Raw genomic sequence first — 15,305 nt, 5'->3', positions numbered from 1 at the left:
CATGGCTGTCGTCGGCCAACGAGTTGGTGTTTTTTCAATGTATGCTTCAGACATGGGTCACGACGAGGCGTTCCCCATAGCGACCCCTAGAGGATGCAGTTCGAAGTTCCCATGAAAGGGAACTGAGAATTTCAGTTCACGCTCCTTGTATCTCAGCAGGTTTAATGGAATATTTTAAAAAAGATAAATATATTTACAGTGTTGCACAAACCTATGCCTAAACTACATTTGTTCATCATTTTGTAACAGTTTACAATGTTTTTATTAGTTTGCACGTTTTGTGCAGTCGTCGCTGACTGAATGATTGCAGACATTCAGCACACTTAACTTACTTTGATTTCAGTTAGTTGTGCTGTAGCTTGCAATGCTTTAAATCTATGTCTGTTGTTATCATTTGAGTACAACAGCTGAAATAAACTTGCATTTGTGGACTAATCGTTTTCCATCTATCCTGGTGTGATTGTTCTTAAACTGTTAGTCTTAGGCTATATTTACAAAATGAATAGGAATCTAAGACCACACACACAAGCATGGAAGTGTTTCTTTAATTAGTAAAATTTTGGTTTAAACAATTGTATGGACAAAAGTTTAAAAAGTAGCCTACATTTGGTACACTGTAAATGAGAAAACAAATACTTCACTGCATTTTATGGAATGGAATAAGAAACTAATTTCATGTTAAAAATAATTTTATTAACAAATGTTCATAAGTGTGCTTGTTTTGATATGATATATACAATTATGTTCTAAGGATTTGCATTAGTAAGGTTATTTGTTCATGTTCCCGAACTGCATCAGATTAAAAATATTAAAAAACATTAACATTGTGAAATAACTTTACAATTTAAAATAAAGTTTTTCCCCCTGTGATGTCAGATCTCAACTTCTCTTCAGTGTCTCATGATCCTTCAGAGATCATTCTAATATGCTGACTTGCTGCACAAGAAACAGTTCTGATTATTATCACAGTTGAATATGGTTGTACTGCTTAATGAAGTGTGGAAACCATTATACAGCGACAGGATTCCATGATGAATGGAAAGTTTAGAAGAACAGCATTTATTTGAAATATAAATCTTTTTTTACATTATAAATGTCTTTTCTGTCATTTTTATTAAATTAATGCATCCTTGAAGAACAAAAATATACAAAATCATAGTAATCCCAGACTTTTGAATGGTAATGTCCTGTATCAAATGCCAGAATCAAGTGAAGAATTGTTTTTTTTAGCTTTATTATGTCATATTTTTATACAGCAGATTCTACAAGGACGTTAACATCACACTCTCGTCTCCTATGTTGTCTTGTTTTGGTGCATAAATCTTTTTAGTTTGTAACAAGGATTCAATAGTGATTAATGCTCAAAATTCAGGAAAACTTTACTTTATTAATGGCATCCTCCATGACTAACATTTTCCTGGATTTTGAGTGTGAATCACTATTGAAAACAAAATGTCACTGTCTCAAATAACTTCAACATCCATGTAGCGGAACACTGGATGCACCAAAGGATCAACCTCGAATAAGTATTAAACATGTACAACCTCTAATTTTACACATAACAGGGTCAACAACGGTATTACCAAAATATTTTGTTCTGATTTCATTGTAACTTCTATTTAATATGCTCTAGGAACATGTTTGAGTTGTCCATTAACAGAGACACATACCTCTCTTCAGAATGTTTCACACAGACTCATGTTACAGGTTGTTTTCTTTACAGTAACTGTAATTGAATAATTGTTCCACTCAATATAATGCATTACACCAAGGCACATTTTTATATATAATTAATATGATTTATGAACACTGAAAATTAATAAAACAATAATAAAACAAAATGAACACAATAACTCATACCTGCAAGCATGAAATGGGACAGTGTTACAACAATCATCTGTTCTGGTTTCACAATCTGCAAATACATCATTTAGTTAGTACATTGCCCCATTTTTCTAATATGCAGGCGACTTACAATACCAAAGTAACAACTCGAGTTTCCGTTTCTTCTCTTTAACACATATAACATGCTTTGAGTCATGAACTACATTACCCAAAATGCACCGCCGATTACTGGCGCGCATCTCACATTGTGCAGCAAGGAATTAACCACTCGCGTCAACAAAATGTAACATGTAAAATGAAACTCAATTAACATTAACAAGCACCATCATACTCATGAGAATGAACACAGGACATAAACTGATATTTCAGATGTTGTACCGTTCATGGAAGTACGACACAATCGCAGGTTTAAAGCGATACAGTTTATGCAAGTATTAAACATGTACAACCTCTAATTTTACACATAACAGGGTCAACAACGGTATTACCAAAATATTTTGTTCTGATTTCATTGTAACTTCTATTTAATATGCTCTAGGAACATGTTTGAGTTGTCCATTAACAGAGACACATACCTCTCTTCAGAATGTTTCACACAGACTCATGTTACAGGTTGTTTTCTTTACAGTAACTGTAATTGAATAATTGTTCCACTCAATATAATGCATTACACCAAGGCACATTTTTATATATAATTAATATGATTTATGAACACTGAAAATTAATAAAACAATAATAAAACAAAATGAACACAATAACTCATACCTGCAAGCATGAAATGGGACAGTGTTACAACAATCATCTGTTCTGGTTTCACAATCTGCAAATACATCATTTAGTTAGTACATTGCCCCATTTTTCTAATATGCAGGCGACTTACAATACCAAAGTAACAACTCGAGTTTCCGTTTCTTCTCTTTAACACATATAACATGCTTTGAGTCATGAACTACATTACCCAAAATGCACCGCCGATTACTGGCGCGCATCTCACATTGTGCAGCAAGGAATTAACCACTCGCGTCAACAAAATGTAACATGTAAAATGAAACTCAATTAACATTAACAAGCACCATCATACTCATGAGAATGAACACAGGACATAAACTGATATTTCAGATGTTGTACCGTTCATGGAAGTACGACACAATCGCAGGTTTAAAGCGATACAGTTTATGCAAGTATTAAACATGTACAACCTCTAATTTTACACATAACAGGGTCAACAACGGTATTACCAAAATATTTTGTTCTGATTTCATTGTAACTTCTATTTAATATGCTCTAGGAACATGTTTGAGTTGTCCATTAACAGAGACACATACCTCTCTTCAGAATGTTTCACACAGACTCATGTTACAGGTTGTTTTCTTTACAGTAACTGTAATTGAATAATTGTTCCACTCAATATAATGCATTACACCAAGGCACATTTTTATATATAATTAATATGATTTATGAACACTGAAAATTAATAAAACAATAATAAAACAAAATGAACACAATAACTCATACCTGCAAGCATGAAATGGGACAGTGTTACAACAATCATCTGTTCTGGTTTCACAATCTGCAAATACATCATTTAGTTAGTACATTGCCCCATTTTTCTAATATGCAGGCGACTTACAATACCAAAGTAACAACTCGAGTTTCCGTTTCTTCTCTTTAACACATATAACATGCTTTGAGTCATGAACTACATTACCCAAAATGCACCGCCGATTACTGGCGCGCATCTCACATTGTGCAGCAAGGAATTAACCACTCGCGTCAACAAAATGTAACATGTAAAATGAAACTCAATTAACATTAACAAGCACCATCATACTCATGAGAATGAACACAGGACATAAACTGATATTTCAGATGTTGTACCGTTCATGGAAGTACGACACAATCGCAGGTTTAAAGCGATACAGTTTATGCAAGTATTAAACATGTACAACCTCTAATTTTACACATAACAGGGTCAACAACGGTATTACCAAAATATTTTGTTCTGATTTCATTGTAACTTCTATTTAATATGCTCTAGGAACATGTTTGAGTTGTCCATTAACAGAGACACATACCTCTCTTCAGAATGTTTCACACAGACTCATGTTACAGGTTGTTTTCTTTACAGTAACTGTAATTGAATAATTGTTCCACTCAATATAATGCATTACACCAAGGCACATTTTTATATATAATTAATATGATTTATGAACACTGAAAATTAATAAAACAATAATAAAACAAAATGAACACAATAACTCATACCTGCAAGCATGAAATGGGACAGTGTTACAACAATCATCTGTTCTGGTTTCACAATCTGCAAATACATCATTTAGTTAGTACATTGCCCCATTTTTCTAATATGCAGGCGACTTACAATACCAAAGTAACAACTCGAGTTTCCGTTTCTTCTCTTTAACACATATAACATGCTTTGAGTCATGAACTACATTACCCAAAATGCACCGCCGATTACTGGCGCGCATCTCACATTGTGCAGCAAGGAATTAACCACTCGCGTCAACAAAATGTAACATGTAAAATGAAACTCAATTAACATTAACAAGCACCATCATACTCATGAGAATGAACACAGGACATAAACTGATATTTCAGATGTTGTACCGTTCATGGAAGTACGACACAATCGCAGGTTTAAAGCGATACAGTTTATGCAAGTATTAAACATGTACAACCTCTAATTTTACACATAACAGGGTCAACAACGGTATTACCAAAATATTTTGTTCTGATTTCATTGTAACTTCTATTTAATATGCTCTAGGAACATGTTTGAGTTGTCCATTAACAGAGACACATACCTCTCTTCAGAATGTTTCACACAGACTCATGTTACAGGTTGTTTTCTTTACAGTAACTGTAATTGAATAATTGTTCCACTCAATATAATGCATTACACCAAGGCACATTTTTATATATAATTAATATGATTTATGAACACTGAAAATTAATAAAACAATAATAAAACAAAATGAACACAATAACTCATACCTGCAAGCATGAAATGGGACAGTGTTACAACAATCATCTGTTCTGGTTTCACAATCTGCAAATACATCATTTAGTTAGTACATTGCCCCATTTTTCTAATATGCAGGCGACTTACAATACCAAAGTAACAACTCGAGTTTCCGTTTCTTCTCTTTAACACATATAACATGCTTTGAGTCATGAACTACATTACCCAAAATGCACCGCCGATTACTGGCGCGCATCTCACATTGTGCAGCAAGGAATTAACCACTCGCGTCAACAAAATGTAACATGTAAAATGAAACTCAATTAACATTAACAAGCACCATCATACTCATGAGAATGAACACAGGACATAAACTGATATTTCAGATGTTGTACCGTTCATGGAAGTACGACACAATCGCAGGTTTAAAGCGATACAGTTTATGCAAGTATTAAACATGTACAACCTCTAATTTTACACATAACAGGGTCAACAACGGTATTACCAAAATATTTTGTTCTGATTTCATTGTAACTTCTATTTAATATGCTCTAGGAACATGTTTGAGTTGTCCATTAACAGAGACACATACCTCTCTTCAGAATGTTTCACACAGACTCATGTTACAGGTTGTTTTCTTTACAGTAACTGTAATTGAATAATTGTTCCACTCAATATAATGCATTACACCAAGGCACATTTTTATATATAATTAATATGATTTATGAACACTGAAAATTAATAAAACAATAATAAAACAAAATGAACACAATAACTCATACCTGCAAGCATGAAATGGGACAGTGTTACAACAATCATCTGTTCTGGTTTCACAATCTGCAAATACATCATTTAGTTAGTACATTGCCCCATTTTTCTAATATGCAGGCGACTTACAATACCAAAGTAACAACTCGAGTTTCCGTTTCTTCTCTTTAACACATATAACATGCTTTGAGTCATGAACTACATTACCCAAAATGCACCGCCGATTACTGGCGCGCATCTCACATTGTGCAGCAAGGAATTAACCACTCGCGTCAACAAAATGTAACATGTAAAATGAAACTCAATTAACATTAACAAGCACCATCATACTCATGAGAATGAACACAGGACATAAACTGATATTTCAGATGTTGTACCGTTCATGGAAGTACGACACAATCGCAGGTTTAAAGCGATACAGTTTATGCAAGTATTAAACATGTACAACCTCTAATTTTACACATAACAGGGTCAACAACGGTATTACCAAAATATTTTGTTCTGATTTCATTGTAACTTCTATTTAATATGCTCTAGGAACATGTTTGAGTTGTCCATTAACAGAGACACATACCTCTCTTCAGAATGTTTCACACAGACTCATGTTACAGGTTGTTTTCTTTACAGTAACTGTAATTGAATAATTGTTCCACTCAATATAATGCATTACACCAAGGCACATTTTTATATATAATTAATATGATTTATGAACACTGAAAATTAATAAAACAATAATAAAACAAAATGAACACAATAACTCATACCTGCAAGCATGAAATGGGACAGTGTTACAACAATCATCTGTTCTGGTTTCACAATCTGCAAATACATCATTTAGTTAGTACATTGCCCCATTTTTCTAATATGCAGGCGACTTACAATACCAAAGTAACAACTCGAGTTTCCGTTTCTTCTCTTTAACACATATAACATGCTTTGAGTCATGAACTACATTACCCAAAATGCACCGCCGATTACTGGCGCGCATCTCACATTGTGCAGCAAGGAATTAACCACTCGCGTCAACAAAATGTAACATGTAAAATGAAACTCAATTAACATTAACAAGCACCATCATACTCATGAGAATGAACACAGGACATAAACTGATATTTCAGATGTTGTACCGTTCATGGAAGTACGACACAATCGCAGGTTTAAAGCGATACAGTTTATGCAAGTATTAAACATGTACAACCTCTAATTTTACACATAACAGGGTCAACAACGGTATTACCAAAATATTTTGTTCTGATTTCATTGTAACTTCTATTTAATATGCTCTAGGAACATGTTTGAGTTGTCCATTAACAGAGACACATACCTCTCTTCAGAATGTTTCACACAGACTCATGTTACAGGTTGTTTTCTTTACAGTAACTGTAATTGAATAATTGTTCCACTCAATATAATGCATTACACCAAGGCACATTTTTATATATAATTAATATGATTTATGAACACTGAAAATTAATAAAACAATAATAAAACAAAATGAACACAATAACTCATACCTGCAAGCATGAAATGGGACAGTGTTACAACAATCATCTGTTCTGGTTTCACAATCTGCAAATACATCATTTAGTTAGTACATTGCCCCATTTTTCTAATATGCAGGCGACTTACAATACCAAAGTAACAACTCAAGTTTCCGTTTCTTCTCTTTAACACATATAACACGCTTTGAGTCATGAACTACATTACCCAAAATGCACCGCCGATTACTGGCGCGCATCTCACTTTGTGCAGCAAGGAATTAACCACTCGCGTCAACAAAATGTAACATGTAAAATGAAACTCAATTAACATTAACAAGCACCATCATACTCATGAGAATGAACACAGGACATAAACTGATATTTCAGATGTTGTACCGTTCATGGAAGTACGACACAATCGCAGGTTTAAAGCGATACAGTTTATGCAAGTATTAAACATGTACAACCTCTAATTTTACACATAACAGGGTCAACAACGGTATTACCAAAATATTTTGTTCTGATTTCATTGTAACTTCTATTTAATATGCTCTAGGAACATGTTTGAGTTGTCCATTAACAGAGACACATACCTCTCTTCAGAATGTTTCACACAGACTCATGTTACAGGTTGTTTTCTTTACAGTAACTGTAATTGAATAATTGTTCCACTCAATATAATGCATTACACCAAGGCACATTTTTATATATAATTAATATGATTTATGAACACTGAAAATTAATAAAACAATAATAAAACAAAATGAACACAATAACTCATACCTGCAAGCATGAAATGGGACAGTGTTACAACAATCATCTGTTCTGGTTTCACAATCTGCAAATACATCATTTAGTTAGTACATTGCCCCATTTTTCTAATATGCAGGCGACTTACAATACCAAAGTAACAACTCAAGTTTCCGTTTCTTCTCTTTAACACATATAACACGCTTTGAGTCATGAACTACATTACCCAAAATGCACCGCCGATTACTGGCGCGCATCTCACTTTGTGCAGCAAGGAATTAACCACTCGCATCATCAAAATGTAATGAAATGAAACTCAGATTAACATTAACAAGCACCATCATACTCATGAGAATGAACACAGGACATAAACTGATATTTCAGATGTTGTACCGTTCATGGAAGTACGACACAATCGCAGGTTTAAAGCGATACAGTTTATGCAAGTATTAAACATGTACAACCTCTAATTTTACACATAACAGGGTCAACAACGGTATTACCAAAATATTTTGTTCTGATTTCATTGTAACTTCTATTTAATATGCTCTAGGAACATGTTTGAGTTGTCCATTAACAGAGACACATACCTCTCTTCAGAATGTTTCACACAGACTCATGTTACAGGTTGTTTTCTTTACAGTAACTGTAATTGAATAATTGTTCCACTCAGCATTACGCATTACGCCAAAGGCACATTTTTATATAGAATTTATATGATTTATTAACACTGATAATTAAATAATAAAACATAAAACAAAATGAACACAATAACTCATACCTGCAAGCATGAAATGGGACAGTGTTACAACAATCATCTGTTCTGGTTTCACAATCTGCAAATACATCATTTAGTTAGTACATTGCCCCATTTTTCTAATATGCAGGCGACTTACAATACCAAAGTAACAACTCAGTTTCCGTTTCTTCTCTTTAACACATATAACATGCTTTGAGTCATGAACTACATTACCCAAAATGCACCGCCGATTACTGGCGCGCATTTCACTTTGTGCAGCAAGGAATTAACCACTCGCGTCATCAAAATGTAATGAAATTAAACTCAGATTAACATTAACAAGCACCATCAGACACATGAGAATGAACACAGAACATAAACTGATATTTCATATGTTGTACCATTCATGGAAGTACGACACAATCGCAGGTTTAAAGCGTAGGTCTCTCGTTCATCAGTCCCACTCCTGCCCACTAATCACTCAAAATTCTCCGAGCCCTCAGTCTCAGCCTACCTCCGAATCTATCAAATCTACATCATATGTGCCACAGTCCGGGTCAGATCGCTCTGCCCCATTTAGAGGTCGTTATTCTTCCATTTCAAATCGCCAAGTTTGCAACAGATTTCTGCTGTTTCAGGCAAAAATGTCGTTTTTTGCATGTGTGTAATTTCTGTGGCGGTGCTCACGCCCGCCCTGTCTGCCCCGTGTACAAATCTTCAGCAAAAAACAATAAAGATCTAAAAAATACCTTCTTCTTCTGTGAATTACTCAATGTTATTTCTTGAGCTAAAAAATCACCCTGACAAAAATTTTACTCACTATTTGCTTTCCGGCCTAAAACAAGGTTTTGATCCCGGTCTTGAAAGTCTTCCAGATGCCACTTTTGTCTGTAATAACTTACAATCCGCACTGTCAGAACCAGATATCGTAGATTCCCTCCTCGCAAAAGAGGTGGATTCTAATTTTATGATCGGCCCATTCGATTCCCCCCCGTTCGACCTACATCGCATAAACCCTATCGGTATAGCCACCAGAAAATTCTCGGGAAAGAAGCGCATCATTATCGATCTCTCCGCTCCCCACGAGTGCTCCGTCTCCAGCATCAACAGTCTAATCCCCCTCTCAGAATTCTCTTTACACTATCACGATATCGACCAAGCAATTCAACTAATCAAATCCGTCGGCCACGGAGCATGGTTAGCAAAAATCGACATCACGTCAGCCTTCAAAGTCATGCCATTAAACCCCGATTTCTGGCATCTCTTCGGAGTACACTGGCGTAACAAATACTATTTAGCCGTCCGCCTGACTTTCGGTTGTAAAAGCAGCCCAAAAGATTTTTGACACGCTTTCCAAAGCCCTGTGCTGGATCCTTGCTAACAATTACAACATCCCCTACATAATTCATCTGCTAGATGATTTCCTCATCATATCACCAAGGCCGCCCTTTTATCTCCCACCTTCTCTCTCTAGCATCCTCGGTCCCCGACTTAAACGGTCCCCGACTTTAGTCACCCTGAATGAATCGTGTAGAGCAGATCTCAATCTCTGGCGTTTGTTTCTTAATCAATGGAACGGCCTCACCTTTTTCTACAACGCCCACGTCGCACTAGCCACCGACATGCACCTGTTCACAGACGCAGCCCCCTCAGTTGGATTCGGGGGGTATTTCCAAGGGCGCGGGTTCGCTTCAACATGGCCTCCCGAACTCCTAAATTTGAAACCATCCTTCTCCTCCGCTCTATTCGAGCTCTACTCAATCGTCGTCGCCGCGACTTTATGGGGGAAAGAATGGGCCTCTAAAAGCATCCTCTTCTATTGTGACAACTCAGCAGCAGACCACTGCATAAATAAAGGCAGATCCAGTTCCACGGAAATCATGCCTTTCCTAAGACGTTTGATCTGGACGTCTGCCTGCAACCAGTTCATAATTAAAGCAGTCCATATATCAGGTTGTAGAAACTCAATTGCTGACTCTTTTTCCCGTTTTGCCTTTCAGAAATTCAGATCATTAACTCCTCAGGCAGACCAGTCACCCACACCAGTGCCTCCTTATTCGGACCTGACGTTCCAGTAAACCACCCTCTCCTCCATCTTCACGACTTATCCACCCATCTCATCCTCCAAGCCGTTTCTCCAAGAACACTCAGCTCATACTGGACGGCTTGGAACTGTTTCAAAACCTTCCATTCTCACCACAAGCTTCAATTTCCTGACTTCTCTCTCACAACTGTTTCTTCTTTTGCAACTTTTCTCCACCACTTCAAACAGATCCAACCCGGCTCCATAAAAACATATCTTAGTGGTATCCAATTTTTCCATAAACTAATTTTCAGCCGCCAATGCCCCGCCATCAACAACCCTCAACTCTCCCCCATGGATTTTCACTGGTATTGGTACCGAATACTGAAATTTTGGTACCGTGACAACACTAGACACAGGTATAAAGCATCGCAAGCTAGAAATGAAGAGCACAAAGAACTGAAATCAATGATTAGGCTACAACTAGCTGAAGTTTGCTGTGCTTTATCCTAACATTACACAAATAATGCCTGCAATCATTCAGTCAGGGACGACTGCACAAAACGTGCACTGTAAACTAATAAAAACATTATAAACTGTTACGAAATGATAAACAAATGTAGTTTGTGCAACACTGTAAATATATTTACCTTTTAAAAAATATATATATTCCATTAAACCTGCTGAGATACAAGGAGCGTGAACTGAAATTCTCAGTTCCACTTGGTTCCACGCGCATGTCCGAGAAACTCATGAATATTCATGTATGCTCCGCCCACTGAAACCGAAAATCTCGGAAACCAAAAATCTCGTAACACCTGCTGCTCACGAAACGCTCTTGCGTTGCTTTGATGCCACACGTGACAGTGACGTGGCGTCTGCGCCGTCTCAAGTCGGACAAAATTACTAACCGAGGGAAAGCTGGACAACGTGTGATTCGGATGAAGAAAGGTTAGTGCGGTAAAGGGGAAGAGCTGCGACTCGGTGGGTCTGGGCCTCGGACGAGTGCCTGGCAGGAGTTTGGATCAGAGGATCATGGCGGCTAAATCAAGCAATTAAAAAAATACGAAGAATAAAGCTCGTGGACATCGAACGGGTAATGGATCAGAGAATTTAAGAATGGATGATACAGGTGAAGAGGAGGATGATATGGAGGTAGGGTGGACACAGAGGGAAGATCAGGAAAGAAGGAATCTAAAAAGAGGGAAAAAGGTAAGGAGGAAGGATCAGAAAGTAGTTCGGTAGCGAGTGAGGAAGAAGGGGATGGAAGAAATAAGGTCATAGGTGGATTTAGGGTAATATTAAAATTTAAAGAAGCGGTAGGAGTTTCAGGAATAAATCCGTTGACGTTGACATACGAATTGAGGAAATTAGTAGGTGAGATAGAGTTTGCAAAAGTGCTGCAAGATGGTGCTTTATTGATAACTTGTATGAATGAAGAGCAGAAAAGCAAAGCTATAAAACTAAAAGCAGTGGGAAAGCAGTCGGTGATGAGCTTTAAGATTGTAGGACAGACGTCGTGGGTGTTTGGTGTGATAAATGGCGTTCCGTTAGGAGTTAATATGGAGGAATTAAAAAAGAATCTAGATGGAGGAAAGGTCATTGATGCAGTCCGTTTACAGATGAATAGAGATGGAAGAAAAGTAGATAGTTTGTCAGTGCGTCTAAAGTTTGAAGGGAAAGAACTGCCAGATCGGATTAAGATGGGTTTTATCAGCTACCCGATTCAGGAATACATAGCCCCACCGTTGAGGTGTTATAATTGCCAGAGGTATGGGCATACTGCATCAGTATGTAAAGCTAAAATTAGATGTGCGCGTTGTGGAGGGGAGCATGAATTTGGGAAGTGTGATGAAGGAGTTGGTCTGAAATGTTGCAATTGTGGAGGAAGGCATAATGCGGCATATGGTGGGTGTGAGGTAAGGAAAAGGGCAGCAGAGGTACAACAGGAGAAAGTTAAAAAATAATCTAACTTATGCTGAGGCTGTAAAGGTAGTAAGGGTTAGGAATAAGCCAAGTGGGACAGAACGAATGGTGTATGAAAAGAGAAGTGAAGATACAGGGAAAAAAATGGAGAGGGAGGAGTAACAGAAGATACAATGTTGGTAAATAAAAACAATCTGTGCTCTTTATGGTAGAGGTAATTAACTGTACTGCCCAAACAGAAAGAAGAACAGAAAAGATACAAATAATTATCAAGGCAGCAGAAAGATTTCTAGAGATAAAGGGTTTGAAGTGTGAAGACATTAGGAAGAGTCTCAATACAGAGTCTCAGTCAAGCCAGGAGTTATGGGTTGGATAAAGGTTTGTTAACTGTCTTACAATGGAATGCTAGAAGCCTTTGTGCAAATGGTCAAGAGTTTAAAGGATATATTATTCAAATGAAGGAAAAGCCAGATATTATATGTATACAAGAGTCATGGCTGAATTCTAGGTTAGATTTTGTGTTAAAGGGGTATGTGAGAAGGGACAGGGAAGATGGTAAAGGTGGGGGTTGTGTTACGTTTATAAAAGAAGGAATGCCTTATAGAGTTGTGGAGAAAGGGGTGACTATGGAGTATATCGTTGTAGAAATATGGTCTGGAATGAAGAATTATGTCATAATAAAATGTTATAATCCGTGTAAAAGATTGGCACAAAACAATATGGAAGAAATAAAAGGATTAAGTGGAGAAAGAGTAATATGGTGCAGTGATTTTAATGCTCATAATACTTTATGGGGTGGATTATTAACAGATACAAATGGATTAATCATTGAAGAGGTGATAGAAAGGAAAAACTTGGTCTGCATAAATGATGGAAGTTACACGCGTTGGGATGTAAATACAGGTAGGGAATCTGGAATAGATTTAACATTTGTTTCAAATTTGCTGGGTGGAATAATAAATTGGGAGGTTCTAAGGAATTGTACAATTGGGAGTGATCATTTTCCTATAATTAGTTCTATTGTAAATAATGAGGTAAGAAATGTTAATCAAGGAAATACAGGAAAATGGAAGTATGAGAGAGCTGATTGGGAAAAATTAAAAATCTTGTGTGAGGAAAGATTGAAATTGATAAAGGTGAATGAAGAAATAGGAATTGAGAAGATATATACAGAGGTAATGTCAGCAATTCGTAATGGTGCAAGTGAATGCATTCCAAAAAGTTCAGGAAAGAGAGTGGGAAAAATAGTTCCATGGTGGAATGAGAAATGTTCAATAGCAGTTAGAAGGAAAAGGAAGGCATTCGAAAAACTGAAGAGGACTCATAACTGGCAAAATATGATAATATATAATAAAACTCAGGCAGAAACTAGGAAAATAATAAGGGTAGTGAAGAAAGAGTATTGGAGAATGTTTTGTGATGAAATTGGGAAAAATACTCCAGTTGAGGAAGTGTGGAGTATGATTACAAAGATGAGTGGAATTAGGAGAGAATATGATTATCCGGTGTTAAATATTGGGGAAGAAATTGCAGTATGTGATAAAGACAAAGGAGAAATGTTCAGGAAAGAATTTTCAAAAGTTAATAGCTCAGATAACCTGACGAAGGAAAGTTAGGATATGAGAGAGAAGCTGTTAATAGAACATCCATACATAAGGGAAATAAAGAGAGCTAAAAATAGCCCATTAGATGTTCCATTTTCATTTCCGGAGCTAAAGCGAGCATTGAAAAACACTAAGGCTTCAACTCCAGGACAAGACGAAATTAGCTATGTTATGTTAAAAAAGTTAAGTGATGAATCATTGAGTATAATTCTGGAATTTTATAACAGGGTATGGGAGGAAGGGGTTTTACCCCAGGGTTGGAAAGAAGTTAATTATCCCTATTAAGAAACCGGGTAAAGATCCAAGTAACCCTCTAAACTATAGACCAATAGCATTAACTTCACATTTATGTAAATTAATGGAAAAAATTATTACTGACCGGTTGATGTATAATATGGAGAAGAATAACTTTTTCTCTCCATATCAAAGTGGTTTTAGACGTGGAAGAGGAACAATGGATTCAATTATCAAATTAGAATCAGATTTTAGGAAAGCTTTGATCAATAAAGAAACAATAATAGCAGTTCCCTTTCAAGGGAACTTCGAACTGCGTCCTCTAGGGGTCGCCTCGTCGTGACCCGTGTCTGAAGCATACATTGAAAAAACACCAACAACACGTTGGCCGGCGACAGCCCATGACATCACTACCGTTGCGATTATAGTATAAATAGGCGCCGGGAGAACGTCATTCTCTTCTTCGTCTTCACTGACCGTTTTGTTTGAAGCGTGCATTTCCATGGTAAGAGCGATCTATATTCCTATCATTATGGCGAGCACTAGCAAAGCGTTTAGAGGGTGTGTGCATCCGCGTCGTCGTTATTTGACACCTGATGACACACACGATCTCTGCGTTGTTTATTTGGGCAAAGAGCACTCACACGATGTCCTTGAGGGGGCAATCCGCATTCATTGCGAGCATATTTTAATGAAAAGCTCCGCTCTCGTTTGTCTCTCTTTTCGAGGAAAGGGGGGCAGCCATCTGCTTCCCGCGGCTCAGGACCCACCGCTGCTGAGGCACGGAGGAGGATGGGCTCGTGGGGATCGCAGGTGGATTCGGCTGATGAGTTTAAAAAGGGGTTTTCCCTCTCGCGCTCGTCGGCTGTCGACGAGAGTAAGCTGCTGGAGGATGATGTTATTTCTTTAACATCGTTTGATCCGGGGGCCGGTGCTCTGCTGGGTTCGGCCC

The 15,305-nt window shown here is 37.1% G+C and overlaps 9 long non-coding RNA genes across 9 annotated transcripts; all 9 read right to left on the bottom strand.

The window, feature by feature from the left end:
• Positions 1-1,683: 1,683 nt before the first annotated feature.
• Positions 1,684-2,436, bottom strand: LOC107662163 (uncharacterized). Its single transcript, XR_001631194.1, has 3 exons — positions 2,421-2,436; positions 1,861-1,915; positions 1,684-1,726 (listed from the first exon to the last, which is right to left on the bottom strand). It is a non-coding gene; the product is annotated as an uncharacterized LOC107662163 (long non-coding RNA).
• On the bottom strand, positions 2,434-3,188 carry LOC107662162 (uncharacterized). The gene is made up of 3 exons (XR_001631193.1): positions 3,171-3,188; positions 2,611-2,665; positions 2,434-2,476 (listed from the first exon to the last, which is right to left on the bottom strand). It is a non-coding gene; the product is annotated as an uncharacterized LOC107662162 (long non-coding RNA).
• Positions 3,184-3,938, bottom strand: LOC107662161 (uncharacterized). Its single transcript, XR_001631192.1, has 3 exons — positions 3,921-3,938; positions 3,361-3,415; positions 3,184-3,226 (listed from the first exon to the last, which is right to left on the bottom strand). It is a non-coding gene; the product is annotated as an uncharacterized LOC107662161 (long non-coding RNA).
• On the bottom strand, positions 3,934-4,688 carry LOC107662160 (uncharacterized). The gene is made up of 3 exons (XR_001631191.1): positions 4,671-4,688; positions 4,111-4,165; positions 3,934-3,976 (listed from the first exon to the last, which is right to left on the bottom strand). It is a non-coding gene; the product is annotated as an uncharacterized LOC107662160 (long non-coding RNA).
• Positions 4,684-5,438, bottom strand: LOC107662159 (uncharacterized). Its single transcript, XR_001631190.1, has 3 exons — positions 5,421-5,438; positions 4,861-4,915; positions 4,684-4,726 (listed from the first exon to the last, which is right to left on the bottom strand). It is a non-coding gene; the product is annotated as an uncharacterized LOC107662159 (long non-coding RNA).
• Positions 5,434-6,188, bottom strand: LOC107662158 (uncharacterized). The gene is made up of 3 exons (XR_001631189.1): positions 6,171-6,188; positions 5,611-5,665; positions 5,434-5,476 (listed from the first exon to the last, which is right to left on the bottom strand). It is a non-coding gene; the product is annotated as an uncharacterized LOC107662158 (long non-coding RNA).
• LOC107662157 (uncharacterized) lies at positions 6,184-6,938 on the bottom strand. The gene is made up of 3 exons (XR_001631188.1): positions 6,921-6,938; positions 6,361-6,415; positions 6,184-6,226 (listed from the first exon to the last, which is right to left on the bottom strand). It is a non-coding gene; the product is annotated as an uncharacterized LOC107662157 (long non-coding RNA).
• Positions 6,934-7,688, bottom strand: LOC107662156 (uncharacterized). Its single transcript, XR_001631187.1, has 3 exons — positions 7,671-7,688; positions 7,111-7,165; positions 6,934-6,976 (listed from the first exon to the last, which is right to left on the bottom strand). It is a non-coding gene; the product is annotated as an uncharacterized LOC107662156 (long non-coding RNA).
• LOC107662155 (uncharacterized) lies at positions 7,684-8,491 on the bottom strand. Its single transcript, XR_001631186.1, has 3 exons — positions 8,418-8,491; positions 7,861-7,915; positions 7,684-7,726 (listed from the first exon to the last, which is right to left on the bottom strand). It is a non-coding gene; the product is annotated as an uncharacterized LOC107662155 (long non-coding RNA).
• Between the last annotated feature and the right edge of the window lie 6,814 nt (positions 8,492-15,305).

This window comes from Sinocyclocheilus anshuiensis, unplaced genomic scaffold (assembly GCF_001515605.1).
Source record: "Sinocyclocheilus anshuiensis isolate Anshui unplaced genomic scaffold, SAMN03320099.WGS_v1.1 scaffold1253, whole genome shotgun sequence".
In the NCBI taxonomy this organism is placed as follows: domain Eukaryota; kingdom Metazoa; phylum Chordata; class Actinopteri; order Cypriniformes; family Cyprinidae; genus Sinocyclocheilus; species Sinocyclocheilus anshuiensis.
This window is presented reverse-complemented; position numbering and strand designations above follow the sequence as displayed.